A 14,843-nucleotide genomic window follows, 5' to 3' on the forward strand; every position below is an offset into this window, starting at 1 on the left:
TCTTATCATCCACTTTTTAAAGCCTGCTTCTGCTAATGGAACACAGTCTTTCTCCATCAGGCCTTGTTCTTTTGCTGATGAGGAAATGTGATCCCCTGTAGAGGGAGAGGCGTTCTGATTTTGGGTATTCTCAACCTTTTTAGGCTGGTTTCTTCCCTTCGTTATAGATTTATCCATCTGTGGTCTTTATAATTACCGTCTTTATAGTTGGGTTTCTGAATGGACGTCCAACTTGTTGATTCCCGGGGCTAGAATCTGAGCAACCCACTGTGCCGGCCAAAACAGCGGCTTTAAGATTGATGTGCTTTTCTGACTTTTCACCAAGAACCGCTGCTCCAAGGCAGCAGCAAAACTGCCTCACCGGCCTCAAGAGTCGCGCTGGCGACACGTGGGGCTCCTCCGCTGGGAATCTCCTGGTGCGTGAGCAACAAAAATTGATCTGAAAGTGTGGTGTCCTCTTGTTCTCTGCACTTTCAGTGGGAGCTACAATCCCGAGCTGCTAGTGATCAGCCATCTTGGATCTCTCTCCTGTATTTATCTTTATTAGTGAGACTTATGCTTTCATATGCTTTTATAGGGCTATTTAGCATATTTCTGTTTGAAACTGAAGAACTCCTTTAAGCATTAAAAAAAAAAAAAACAGGACAAACTCCTCAGTTTTTGTCTATCTGAGAACTACTCTATCTCTCCTTTATTTTTAAAGAATAGTTTTGCAGGGCATCATTTTGGTTTCCTTTTTTTTTTTCTTTTAGTGCTTTGAATATACCATCCCATTTTTCTCTGAGCTGCAATGTTTCTGCTAAGAAGTCTACTGATATACTTATGAAATTCTCTTATATGCAATTACTTTTCTGTTTGCTTTCAAAATTGTCTTTGATTTTTTACAATTATAATGTGTCTCAGAGTAGACCTCTTTATGTTCAAGCTATTTCAAGTCCTTTGGGTTTCTAAAATCTGGATATCTATTTCCTATTCCAGATTTGGTAAGTTTTCAGTCATTATTTCTTTAAGTAAGCTTTCTGCTCTGTTCTTTCTCTTCTCTTTCCCTATGACTCCGCCTCTAATTTGTATATTGGTTCACTTGAAAATGGCCCATAAATCCTAACGGCTTATTTCACTCTTTTTCATTATTTTTCTTTTCCTTCTCTAAATAATTTCAAGTAACTTGTACTTAAGTTCCCTGATTGTTTCTTCTGCTTGATTGAGTCTGCTGTTGAAACTCTTTATTGCATTTCATTCATTATATTATTTAGCTGTAGAATTTCTGAATTTCTGTTTGGCTCTTCATTGTTATTTCTATTCCTTTGTTGTACTCACTTTGTTTATGTATTGTTTCCTAATTTCATTAAGTTGTCTAATTGTGTTGTCTTTTTGCACATTATGCTTTTTAAAACAAATTATTTTGCATTTCTTGTCAGGCAATTTGTAGATCCCCATTTCTTTGGAGTCAATTACTAAAAATTTATTGTCTTCCTTTGATGGTATCATGTTTTCCTGAGTTCTCACATTCCTTGTAGTCTTGTGTTGGTGTCTATGCATTTGAAGGAGTTATTTCTTCCATACTTTATGGTCTGGCTTCGGTGGGGAGAGACCTTCACCTGTGAGTGTCTGCAAGGTGACACTTGCTGAGTGGGATGTGCAGTAGTGCTGGGTCCATGGGTACATGGTAGAATCAGGTCAGGGGCAAAGGTGTGCATCAGTGCTGGGGCTAGGAGTAATGCAGTAGCTGCAGCTCCAAGAGCCACAAAGGCAGTTCTGGCTCAGGGCAATGCAGTGGTATGGGCTTTATGCACCTCTGTCATGGGGGTTGTATCAACAAAGACTGTGTCAGGATCCTTGGCTGAAAAGCTAAAGGGTCTGTGATAGTGAAGTCTACTGGGGTCCTCCTGCTTTCCTTTTCCAATACAACAGAAAGTTTCAGCCAAGGAGACTCTTTTTGGCACTGAGTTGTGGTGGCCTAAGGGATGGGATAACACATGTAAAATGTTTCCAGTGCTTTTCTATGTGCCTATCCCCAGTTGTTGTGCTCCTTGGGTTGCTGTAGCTTTTACATTGTACTCTAAAGCTCTCCTACAGCTATTTTCATCTGTGGATAATAAGTCATTGTTTTTGCAGGAGATGAAGAATGGGACTCCTAGTCTGTTATCTTGCTGACATCACTCCTATGCAGGTATTCTTTATATCAACACTACCTAAATTCCTCTCATGATGTGAATAACTCAGAGTGCTTGTATTCTAAAAATGAAAATTCCCCAGTTGCAGCCCACAGATACTGAATCAGAATTTAAAAGAGAGGGGCCTAGGAATTTTTTGAAAAAAAAAAAATCTTGGATTATTTCTATCAACAGGAAGTACTTAATAGAAATTAAGTACATGCAAAATTGTTAATAACTGATGACCTTGTTCATCAAACAAAAACAAATGGATTAAAAACAGAAAACAAGAAATCTCTTCCCTAATTTTAACAATTTTAACACAGCAATTATCCACTTAAGGCTAGGTTTGTTTCTCTGTGAAGTTCTGCAGGGTCCAGCCCTGCTGGTTCTAGAGGGTATTCTCTACGGGTACAGAGACAAGAGACTCTAGAAATAAAGACACGATACATCAAAATCAAGAGAAAAAGAGTTGGGCCCAGGGGACTACTACCACCAGTGTGCAGAGACCGGTAGCGGCCCCAAGTGACTGGACACTCTGACTTTTATTGGGTACAAAACAGGGGGGGCAGGGTAAGTAGGGTGGGTCCTCCACAGTTATTGATAGGGTCAAGCAAATCACACGTTTATGGAACAAGGGGCCCAGGGCTTGCAAGTAGCCAAAGCAGGGGGAAACGAAATGTGTCAGCACTTTGTTATACCTGTCAAGTAAGAACAAAAGCTTCAAGAATTATGCTATTTCTTACTATCTAAGCAAGAGGAACCAGGTGCAGAAGTAGGGAGTGACATCAGATACAGATTGTAACCAATACAGCACAGCACCACATAGAGACAATTAAGCCCCCGGTAGCTGTGGGTTGGGTTGACTGATATCAGTCCTTCCACGATGGGGGAGTGGAGTGTTCTGTGACTCACCCAAGGACAGGGGATGTTCCCTTCCATGGTTTGCTGAGTAGCAGGTGCTTCCTCAAGCACTGGTGCTACCATAGAGATTTTAGATGCCCTCCAGCAACCCTCATGTGGGTGTGATAGAGAGCTTGGTTTTGGCATTCAACCAGTTGACCCTGCTGATTACCACCAGTCGACGTTCAACAGTTATTAATGCTCCTGCCTTGTGACCACATTCCATAGTGTCCCCTATCAGTCCCTGACCATAGCAACCTGAAGTTCCTAGATATTCATGCGTAAAGTACAAGAAGGCTTTAGTCAAGGCTTAATGTTCAATAAGATTAATATCTAGTCACTCATGCTACTTATTCCTCACTATATTCTTCTTTCCATATTCTATTTATTAAACAGGAACTGGCCAAGGCTTCAGTCTCCTGCTTTGGTACCGATGAGACTTGCCACCCACAAAATGCTGCATAATACAAATGATTAACACATTATAACCATTTCAAACATTTTGATCTTTATAGCAACATAAGTATTAAAAATCAATTTTGTAATTCATATGTAGCCACATACAAATTGTTTTACTATCTAAACAATTTTTCCAAACCAGGTACTAAAATAGACTTACAGAAAATATTTGTAGAAAATTCATTTGAGTTTAGTAATTTGATGAGTTTTCATCCCTTCCCTAAGTATTAAGAAATTTTAAAGGAATCTTAGCATAGAAAGCAAAATGTTTAAAGAAGCAGCAGGTGGTCAAGCAGTCTCTCTCAATCATATTATCCCATTAAACTAATAGGTTTTTCACAAAAGGAATGTTTTTCTAATGTATTACAAATCACCCCAGAGAGATTATTTTCTAATGGTCACTTCAGTGGGTAGCCCAGCTAGTTTACTTTACAATCCCATTTTAATAAACACATACTGGGAGGAAATCTCTTTTTAATTTAAACCATTTAATTTTTTAAATTAATGTAGAGTAGAGTCATAGTCAACTCAATTCTACAAATATTTGATTACTATCTCATATAAATAAGCCTGGCTGTAGGTTAGCTACTAAGGATAAAATGATGAGTAAGACACAATTCCTACCCTCAAGGAGCTATCTTGCTCGAGAATATTTTTCTTCCTGCCTTTTTTTTATTTAAAGGAAACTAAATCAGGTGTTTGCAGGCTTTTTCTGTAGAAGGCTTTTTCTGTAGAAGTAAATATCTTCTCCTTTGCTTGTCATTCAGCCTCTGTTATAACTACTCAACTCAGTTATGTAGCATGAGAGTTCTATAGCCAATGTGTAATTTTAAAAGCATGGTACTAATGACAAAAATAGGCTGCTGGCCAGATTTGTCCCTTGGGCTGTAATTTGCTACCACTGGACTAACTTGTGAGTGCTTATTTAATCTTTCAAATTGTTATCATATCTGCCTTACTAAAATGTTTATAGCAGAAATAGTGAAAAGCAGGTATACCAAGAAGATAGGAAATTTAAAAGGAATTACAAAAAGAAAAAAAAAAGCAGGCTGAGATAAATCAAGGAAGTTGTTAAAGGAGAAAAGGTAGTGTCATCCAAACAGAAAGTGATATATCAATAAAGCACAAGATCTCTAGAGGAAATCTGAAAACTTGTAAAACATTATGTGCAACAAAAGCAATAATGATATATTATGAAATAATCCACTTATATGCCAAATCATCTTTATAGCTCTAACTTGAGGTCGGGAGTTCAAAACCAGCCTGACCAACATGGTGAAACCCCGTCTTAAAACAAACAAACAAACAAACAAAAAAAACAAAACAGATTTAAACAGACATAAAATCTAAAATGTTTAATTATACAAATAATGCACAATTTTGTAATTAGAAATATAAATAAACCCAAAGAAAAAATAAATGTCTCCTCAAATCTTACCAAACCAGAGACACTACTATTTTACTAAATAAATTTTCAAACATGTTAGAAGAGGCTAGTCTTCATAGCATTCTTCTGCAGCTTCTAGGATCAGAGCTTAATCCATTTATTCACTCTCAAAGTTCACATTTTAGAGTGCTGAATTTGCTCAAGTGGGGCAAATTGCAGTGCCCAATGCCCAACAGCGTATCACCATAAGAATAATGTGTGCTAGGCACCATATGATGAGCTTTCTGGAGATCATCTCATTGAATCCTTACCACAATTCCAGAAGGCAGGCACTATAATGATTATGTACAATGTTAGAAATGAGGAATGTGAGGCAGAGAGATGAAGTAATTTACTATGGTCAAGCAACTAATTAGTGCCAGAATGATGATATAAACCCAGAAATTTGTTTTCCATCATCCATTATGTGAAACTTCAGTACTTCTCCTAAGGAGAAATGGAATTAATCTAGAACCAGTAGTCTGAAACTCCTTGCTTTCACTGAGATAAATATGAATGTAAAAAGTATAAATGTCTCCATCAACCATAAAGAGATAACGACAACAATATCATAGTATGCAATGATTTTTGTATGGATTACTAAACTCAAGGTAATAAATTTGAGTCCATAGTTTGAGGCCATAATTTAACTATTTAAGTGTGTATTTGTCCATTCTCACATTGCTATAAAGAACTGCCTGAGACTGAGTAATTTGTTTTTTAAAAAAGAGGCTTAATTGGCTCCGGGTTTTGTAGGCTATACAGGAAGCATGGCTAGGGAGGCCTCAGGAAACTTACAATCATGGCAGAAGGTAAAGGGAAAGCAGACACATTCTACATAGCTAGATCAGAAGAAAGAGTGAAGGGTGATGTGCTATATACTTTTAAACAACCAGATCTCATAAGAACTCACTATCAAGAGAACGGCAAGGGTGGAGTCCATCCCTTTGATCCAATTACCTCCCACTGGACCCCTCCGTCAACATTAGGGATTACAATTCAATATGAGATTTGGGCAAGGACACAAATCCAAACCATATCATTCCCCTCAGCCCAAATCTCATGTCCTTCTAACATTGCAAAATACAACCATCCCTTTTCAACAGCCCTCCAAGTCTTAACTCATTTCAGCATTAACTCAAAAGTCCACATTCCAAAGTCTCATCTGAAACAAGGAAAGTCTCTCCTGCCTATGAGCCTGTAAAATAAAAAATGAGATATTTACTCCCAAAATGCAATGGGGGTATAGTCATTGGGTAATTACTCCCTTTCCAAAAGGGAGAAATATGCCCAAAAAAAGGAACTACAGGCTCTATACATGCTCTTTCCAAAACCCAGCAGGGCAGTCACTAAATCTCAAAGCTCTACAATAATTTCCTTTGACTCTATGTCTCAAATTCAGGCCATACTGATGTCTGGAAGATGATGGCCCTATTCTCACAGCTCCACTATGCAATGCCCCAGTGAGGACTCTGTGTGGGGCTCCATCTCCACATTTCTCCTTTGCACTGTCCTAGTGGAGGTTCTCCATGAGGGCTCTGCCCATTTAGCAGACTTCTGCCTGGACATCCAAGCTTTTCCATACAGTCTCTGAAATCTAGGCATAGGATCCCAACTTTCAGCTCTTGTCCTCTGTGCACCCGTAGGCTTAACACCACATGGAAGCTGCTAAGGCTTATGGCTTACATCCTCTAGAGGAGTGGCCTGAGACATATCTGGGACCCTATTAGCCATGGCTGGAGCTGGAATGGCCGAGACACAGGGAGCAGGGTCCCAAGGTTCACAGGGCAGCAGGGCCCTGGGCCTAGTCCAGGAAGCCATTCTTCCCTTTTAGGCCTCCCAGACTGCAATGGAAGAGGCTTCCATGAAGGTTTCTGAAATGCCTTAAAGGCATTTTCCCCATTGTCTTGGCTATTAACATTTGGCTCCTTTTTTACTGAGGTAAATTTCTACAGCCAGCTTGAAGTTCCAATTTCAGATCATCTCTTTGCTCATGCATATGAGCATATCGTGTTGGAAGAAGCCAGGCCACATCTTGAATGCTTTGCTGTTTAGAAATTTCTTATGCCAGATACCCTAAATTATCTCTCTCAAGTTCAAAGTTCCACAGATCCTTAGAGTCAGAGCCCAGTGCTATCTGTCTTTGCTAAAGCATAAAAAGAGTGGCCTTTGATTCAGTTCCCAATAAGTTCCTAATCTCCATCTGAGACCACATCAATTTCATTGTCCATATCATTATCAGCATTTTAATCACAACAATTTAACAAGTCTCTATGAAATTCCAAGCTTTTCCTCATTTTCCTGTCTTCTTCTGAGCCCTCCATACTCTTCCAACCTCTGTCTGCTACCCAGTTCCAAAGTCACTTCCACATTTTCAGGTATCTTTATAGCAATGCCTTACTTCTCAGTACCAATTTTCTGTATTCATCCAGTCTCACGTTGCTATAAAGAACTACTTGAGACTGAGTAATTTATAAAGAAAAGAGGTTTAATTGGCTCACAGTTCTGCAGGCTGTACAGGAAGCATGGCTAGGAAGGCCTTAAGAAATGTACAGTTATGGCAGAAGGTGAAGAGGAGGCAGATACATTCTACATGGCTGGAGCAGGAAAAAGAGGGCAAAGGGAGAGGTGCTATACACTTTAAACAACCAGCTAGGAACTCACTCAATATCGTTAAGAATAGCAAGGGGGAATTCCACCCCCATGATCTAATTACCTTTTACTAGTTCCCTCCTCCAACACTGGGGATTATAATTTCAACATGAGATTGGGCAGGGACACAAGTCCAAACTATATCAAGGCGTCTGAATAGTCAGTTGTTCTGAACTTCTTTGAAACATAAACATTTTGCAAATGTAAAAACAGCTGCAGGCAGTTCCCTCAAAGAATGCAAATAAGCAGAGTTTGGTGGCCCTGGAAATGTGTACCACTCAGATCTTCAAAGAACTGCTGCCAGGAGCTGAGTTGATGGACAGCCCCAGCTACTGTCCTTTGGATTCAAGATTGCGCCTAGCACTTGCCCTAGGGCTGCTTGGAACCAATGACTAAGCATGGCAGACATACTAATGCATGTGCCTTCCTGCCCAATATAAAATGCCTCCAATAAGCAAATTTTGCTTGTGGACTCCACATCATCTTGGATGAGACTTTCTTAGAACTATACTGTAGTCTGAGGCCTCCCACCAATTCCTCCTTTCCCTCTCTCCTTTCACAGATGTCAGACTTCCCTTGTGGTCTCAAGGCTCTTGCCTTCTATTCCTCCTCCCTCTCCACTATCCCCCACAAGCACTCTTCCATAAATTAAGCTTGTCTAATTCTGTCATCTTGCGTATTCCGTGGAGAACCTGAAATGATAACCAAGGTGTGTAAAACATTGTGCAATGTTTCAAAGGCTTAGTGAAACTCTGAAGCCATTTGTATTTGTAGATCCCCTTGAGGTATAAGAACACCAGGTTAAGAACCTCAGCAAGTGGTACAATTAAAGATGATTAAAAGATGGCTACTAAAAAAGAAAAGAGAGAAAAACCAAATAGATGCAATAAAAAACTATAAAGGGGATATCACCACCTATTCCACAGAAATACAAACTACCATCAGAGATTGCTATAAACAACTCCATGCACACAAACCAGTAAATCTGGAAGAAATGGATATATTCCTGGATACTTGCACTGTCCCAACACTAAACCAGGAAGAAGGTGAAAGACTGAATAGACCAATAATAAGGGCTGAAGTTGAGGCAGCAATTAATAGCCTACCAACCAAAAAAAGTCCAGGTCCAGATGGGTTTACAGCTGAAAACCACCAGACATACAAAGAGGGGCTGCTACCATTCCTTCTGAAACTATTCCAAAAAATAGAAAAAGAGGGAAATCTTCCCAAATCATTTGATGAGACCAACATCATCCTGATTCCAAAACCTGGCAGAGACTCAACAAAAAAAGAAAACTTCAGGCCAATATCCATGATGAACATCGACTCAAAAATCTTAAATAAAATACTGGCAAACCAAATGCAACAGCACATCAAAAAGTTACTCATCACTGTCAAGTAGCCTTCATCCAGGGGATGCAAGGCTGGTTGAACATACGCAAGTCTATAAACATAATCTATCACATAAACAGAACCAAAGAGAAAAATCACATGATTATCTCAATAGATGCAGAGAAGGCCTTCCGCAAAATTCAACAGCTATTTATGCTGAAAATCCTCAATAGACTAGGTATCAATGGAATGTATCTCAAAATAATAAAAGCTATTTATGACAAACTCACAGCCAATATCATACTGAATGGGCAAAAACTGGAAGCATTCCCTTTGAAATCTGGCACTAGACAAGGATGCCCTCTCTCATCACTCCTATTCAATATAGTATTGGAAGTTCTAGCCAGAGCAATCAGGCAAGAAAAAGAAATAAAGCATATTCAATTAGGAAAAGAGGAAGTCAAACTGTTTCTATTTGCATACGACATGATTGTATACTTAGAAGACTCCATCGTCTCAGCCCAAAATCTCCTTAAGATGATAATCAACTTCAGCAGTCTCAGGATACAAAATCAATGTGCAGAAATCATGAGCATTTCTATACACAAATAACAGACAAACAGAGCCAAATCAAGAGTGAACTCCCATTCACAACTGCTGCAAAGAGAATAAAATACCTAGGAATACAACTAACAAAGGATGTAAAGGACCTCTTCAAGGAGAACTACAAACCACTGCTCAAGGAAATAATAGAGGACATAAACAGATGGAAAAACATTCCAGGCTCATGGTTAGGAAGAATCAATATTATGAAAATGGCCATGCTGCCCAAAGTAATTTATAGATTCAATGCTATCCCCATCAAGTTACCAATGACCTTCTTCACAGAACTGGAAAAAGCCACTTTAAACTTCACATGGCATAGTCAAGACAATCCTAAGCAAAAAGAACAAAGCTGGAGGCATCACACTGCCTAACTTCAAACTATACTGCAAGGCTACGGTAATCAAAACAGCATGGTACTGGTACCAAAACAGAGACATAGACCAATGGAATAGAACAGAGGCCTCGGAGGCAACGCCACACATCTACAACCATCTGATCTTTGACAAGCCTGACAATAACAAGCAATGGGGAAAGGATTCTCTGTTGAAAAAATGTTGTTGGCAAAACTGGCTAGCTGTGTGCAGAAAGCAGAAACTGGACCCCTTCCTGACACCTTACACTAAAATTAACTCCAGATGGATTAAAGACTTAAACATAAGACCTAATACCATAAAAACCCTAGAAGAAAACCTTGGCAAAACCATTCAGGACATAGGCATTGGCAAGGACTTCATGACTAAAACACCAAAAGCATTGGCAACAAAACCCAAAATAGACAAATGGGATCTAATTAAACTCCACAGCTTCTGCACAGCAAAAGTAACAATCATTAGCGTGAACTGGCAGCCAACAGAATGGGAAAAAATTTTTGCAATCTACCCATCTGACAAAGGGCTAATATCCAGTATCTACAAAAAACTAAAACAGATTTACAAGAAACAAACAAACAAATCAATTCAAAAGTGGGTGAGGGATATGAACAGACACTTTTCAAAAGAAGACATATATGAGGCCAACAAACATATGAAAAAATGCTCATCACTGGTCATTAGAGAAATGCAAATCAAAACCACATTGAGATACCATCTCACACCAGTGAGAATGGTGATCATTAAAAAATCTGGAGACAACAGATGCTGGAGAGGATGTGGAGAAATAGGAACACTTTTACACTGTTGGTGGGAGTGTATATTAGTTCAACCATTGTGGAAGACTGTGTGGTGATTCCTCAGGGATCTAGAAATAGAAATTCCATTTGACCCACCAATCCCATTACTGTTTATATGTCCAAAGGATTATAAATCATTCTATTATAAAGACACATGCACATGTAAGTTCATTGTGACACTGTTTACAATAGCAAAGACCTGGAACCAACCCAAATGCCCATCAATGATAGACTGGACAAAGAATATGTAGCACAGAAACACCATGGAATACTTCACAGCCATAAAAAATGATGAGTTTGTGTCCTTTGTAGGGACATGGATGAATCTGGAAACCATCATTCTCAGTGAACTGACACAAGAACAGAAAATCAAACACCACATGTTCTCACTCATAGGATGCTGTTGAACAATGAGAACACATGGACACAGGGAGGGGAGCATCACACACTGGGGTCTGTTGGTGGGGGCTAGGGGAGGCGCAGCAGGGCTGGGGAGGAAAGGGAGGGATAACATGGGGAGAAATGCCAGATATAGGTGATGGGGGGATGGAGGCAGCAAACTACCTTGCCATGTATGTACCTCTGCAACAATCCTGCATGATCGGCACATGTACCCCAGAACCTAAAATACAATTAAAAAAAAAAAAAGATGGACACTAAGCCAGTAGTTCCATCATTCTGCTTTCATAATAATAAGAATTTGGCAAATTATTTAAATAAAATATTCATAATCCAAATCTAAAACAATTAACTGTATTTAAATACTGGTTAAATTATAATAGTTATTATTTTTTAAAAATCAAATAGGTAACGAGAGCCATTAAAACACCATAAATTTAAAAATCTTTTAAGTTTATTTTTTTATATTAGTTTTCTGGAAAAAGAACACCATACCCTGTAATACTGAAGCCTGAGCTCTAATCCTAGCTTACCCAGGCTTGCTGATTAACCTCCTACAAGTCACTTAACTTTTCTGGGCTCAAACTGCCATATCACTAAAATGAAGGGGTTGGACTAGATAATCTCTAAGGAATCTTTCCATTCTACAATTTTACCGTAATATATGGTTCTGTCACATAATTAATAGTATCAGGGAGGTAAAACTAACTCTATGGCCAATATAGTAATATCAGTAATCATTTCAGAAAAAACTGATGAAAAAATTAAATGTATTTAAAATCCTCAAGGTCTGGCCTCTGCCTCCTTTTCCAGCCTTAAAAACTATGCTAGTAATACCTACCTTCTGTTCTTGGTACCACCTCTCAAGTTAATTCCTACCTCCAGGTCTGTTGCATTTGCTTGGGAAGTAGTTCCCAAATGGCTAGTTTCTTCTCATAGTTCAGGTCTGAACCTTCTCAGTTCAGTGGTTAGGATGTTCAATAGTCACATCCACCAGAAGATTTTATGTGACAATCCTGCCCAAAATAACATCCCCAATCTCCAACTGTCTTTTTCAGAACACTCTGCTATATCATCTTACAAATTATCACTATTTTATTTGGTTGCTTGTCTGTCTTTCCCTACTACAATAGAAGCTCTATGGGAAAACATATTTTCTGTCTTGTTTGTCATATATCTCCTGGTATATAGGAAGCATACAATAAATGTTTGTTAGTGAACAAATGAGTGAATCAATACACGCATGCTAACAGAAAACAAAAACTCTTCTTGTAACTTTTAGAAGAGCGAAAGCAAGTATAAAAATCATTCCCCATTCCAGTTTTTTTAGGATCACGTAGAAGCAGAAACTTGGCTTTGCATGCTGCATTTCATAATTAGAGAAGAGAATAACCCAAATGTGTGCCAGGCATAACATCAGGTTTAGCTTTGGACTGAGTTTTTTCTGTGGGACATCAATAGAATAGTATGATGATCAATACCAAGATCATGTTCTATCTAATTGAGCTAACAGGCTTAAATTACTCGCTTTTAATATTTAGAAACAAGCAAGCATCAAAATAATTCTATTGACTTTGAAAGAATTCAAAATCACAATGCCTAATTTAAAAAGTCATCAAATAGTTCTATGAAAATTTAATTACTATGGAAAGATTATATTAAGAATGAGTCATAGAAGTTTAAGAAAAAAAAAACCTTTTTTACAAGAAAGTTCTATAATTGAGTTTTATGTCATAAAGACCAAGAAACAGCCAAATGTGAATTCAGCTCTCAATTTCCCATGATAAAACCAGGAATTAGCTCATGAAAAAGTAGTAGGAAAGGGATATATAGGTTTTGGAGCTTCAGAGATCCTGGCCCTGCCATTTACTAACTATGGCTTTGAACAATTTGCTTAATTTCTCTGGGTCTCAATTTTTTAATATGTAAAATAGGATTAGTCATGTTTGTATGCTTGTTTTGGAGATTAGTAATACTCTAAAGCACCAAACATAGAAATAGGAACATATGAGATAATAAAAAGCAGCTAAGCCAGACAATAAAAATACATTGACTACTTAAGACGGTGATCAGGAGTATGTGTGTGAGAGGGGACAGACGTCAGAACTACCTCTACAAGCCCATTTCTCTCATTACAACTGGATAACCATCCCCTCTTTTGTGAAAATATACAATCTATACAGTTGAAAGCTGAAATATTTTGAAAGGACACCTTTCCCCACCCCTAAAAAGAGAAATTGCAAACCGGAACCAGGAGGTGAATCTTTTAGCCATATTAAGTACAGAAATACGTACAATGCTCCTCTGTCACTACTGCAGCAACCCAGACTGCACGTCAGCACCTCTCTGCTGACAACTCCTCCACTATGGAGGACATGAACAAATACAGAAACAGAATTCACAGAGAGACCCAAGATCAATGCAAGCAAGAATCAGCAAGATGACAGTAAAATGTGTATTGGAGGTTTGAGCTGGGATAGAAGCAAAAACAATGTGACTGAATACTTATCTCAATTTGTGGAAATTGTAGACCGCACAATTAAAACAGATCCAATCACTGGGAGATAACAGGATTTGGATTTGTGCTTTTCAGAAATGCTGCTAGTGTTGATAATGTTTTGGAACTAAAAGAACACAAACTGGATGGCAAATTGATAGACTCCAAGAGGACCAAAGCTTTAAAAAGGAAAGAATACCCCCAAAAGGGTTTTGTGGGTAGACTGAGCCCAGATACTTCTGAAAAACAAACTGAAGAATATACTGGAGCCTTTGGAAAGATTGAAAATATTGAGCTTCCCATGGATACAAAAACAAATGTAAGAAGAAGATTTTGTTTTCTCACATATATGGATGAAGAGCCGGTAAAGAAATTGTGAGACAGCAGATTATCATCAAATTGGCTCTGGAAAGTGTGAAATCAAAGTTGCACAACCCAAAGAGGTATAGAAGCTGCAACCGCAAAACAAAAAGGAAGAACAGGTGCTGCAACTGGTGAATGAAGGGGCTCTAGGGGGTTGTGACAGAGGTCAGGGCATAACTGGAATCAAGGATCTAATGACTATTATGATCACGGATACGGGAATTACAGTGGTGCCTATGGTGGTGATCAAAACTGTAGCAGCTATGGTAGATATGATTGGGCTGGGTATAACTATAGGAACTATGACTATGGACAGGTGTATGCAGAATATAGTGGCCAAAAGAGCACTTATGGCAAGGCATCTCAAGGGGGTGGCAATCACCAAAACAAATACCAGGCACACTAAAGGAGGACATTGGAGAAAACAGGAGGAAATGCTAAAGTAACCTATCTTGCAGGATGGAATTGAAGATTGGTCTTTTGTTGATCTAAAATGATTATTTTGTAAAAGACTTTCTAGTGTATAAGACACAATTGTGTCCAACTGTATATAGCTGCCAATTAGTTTTCTTTGTCTTTACTTTGTCCTTTGCTATCTGTGTTATGACTCAATGTGGATTTATGCTTATACATATTTTATTTGTATGATTTTATAGTAACCTCAAATAAATGCTTCCTTACATGATTATTTTTCTGTATCAGCTACCACATAGCTCTGTAAAAACATAATTTTAAATAAGCAATAATTAAGTCACAGTTCATTTTGTAGGGAGAATTGATCCATAGGGAGAAATGGTGGTCTTTTATAGCCAGCCACAGTGTTGCCCTGTTCCCCAATATGTAGATATATTCCATGCTCTCAAGGCTTCATCTCTCTGTTAACTG

General features: G+C 38.5%; 1 pseudogene; it reads left to right on the top strand.

Moving 5' to 3' along the window:
* The first annotated feature begins 299 nt into the window (after positions 1 to 299).
* LOC108316835 lies at positions 300 to 14,399 on the top strand (annotated as a pseudogene).
* Positions 14,400 to 14,843: the final 444 nt, after the last annotated feature.

The sequence above is a fragment of the Cebus imitator genome, unplaced genomic scaffold (assembly GCF_001604975.1).
Source record: "Cebus imitator isolate Cc_AM_T3 unplaced genomic scaffold, Cebus_imitator-1.0 Scaffold10, whole genome shotgun sequence".
Lineage (NCBI taxonomy): Eukaryota > Metazoa > Chordata > Mammalia > Primates > Cebidae > Cebus > Cebus imitator.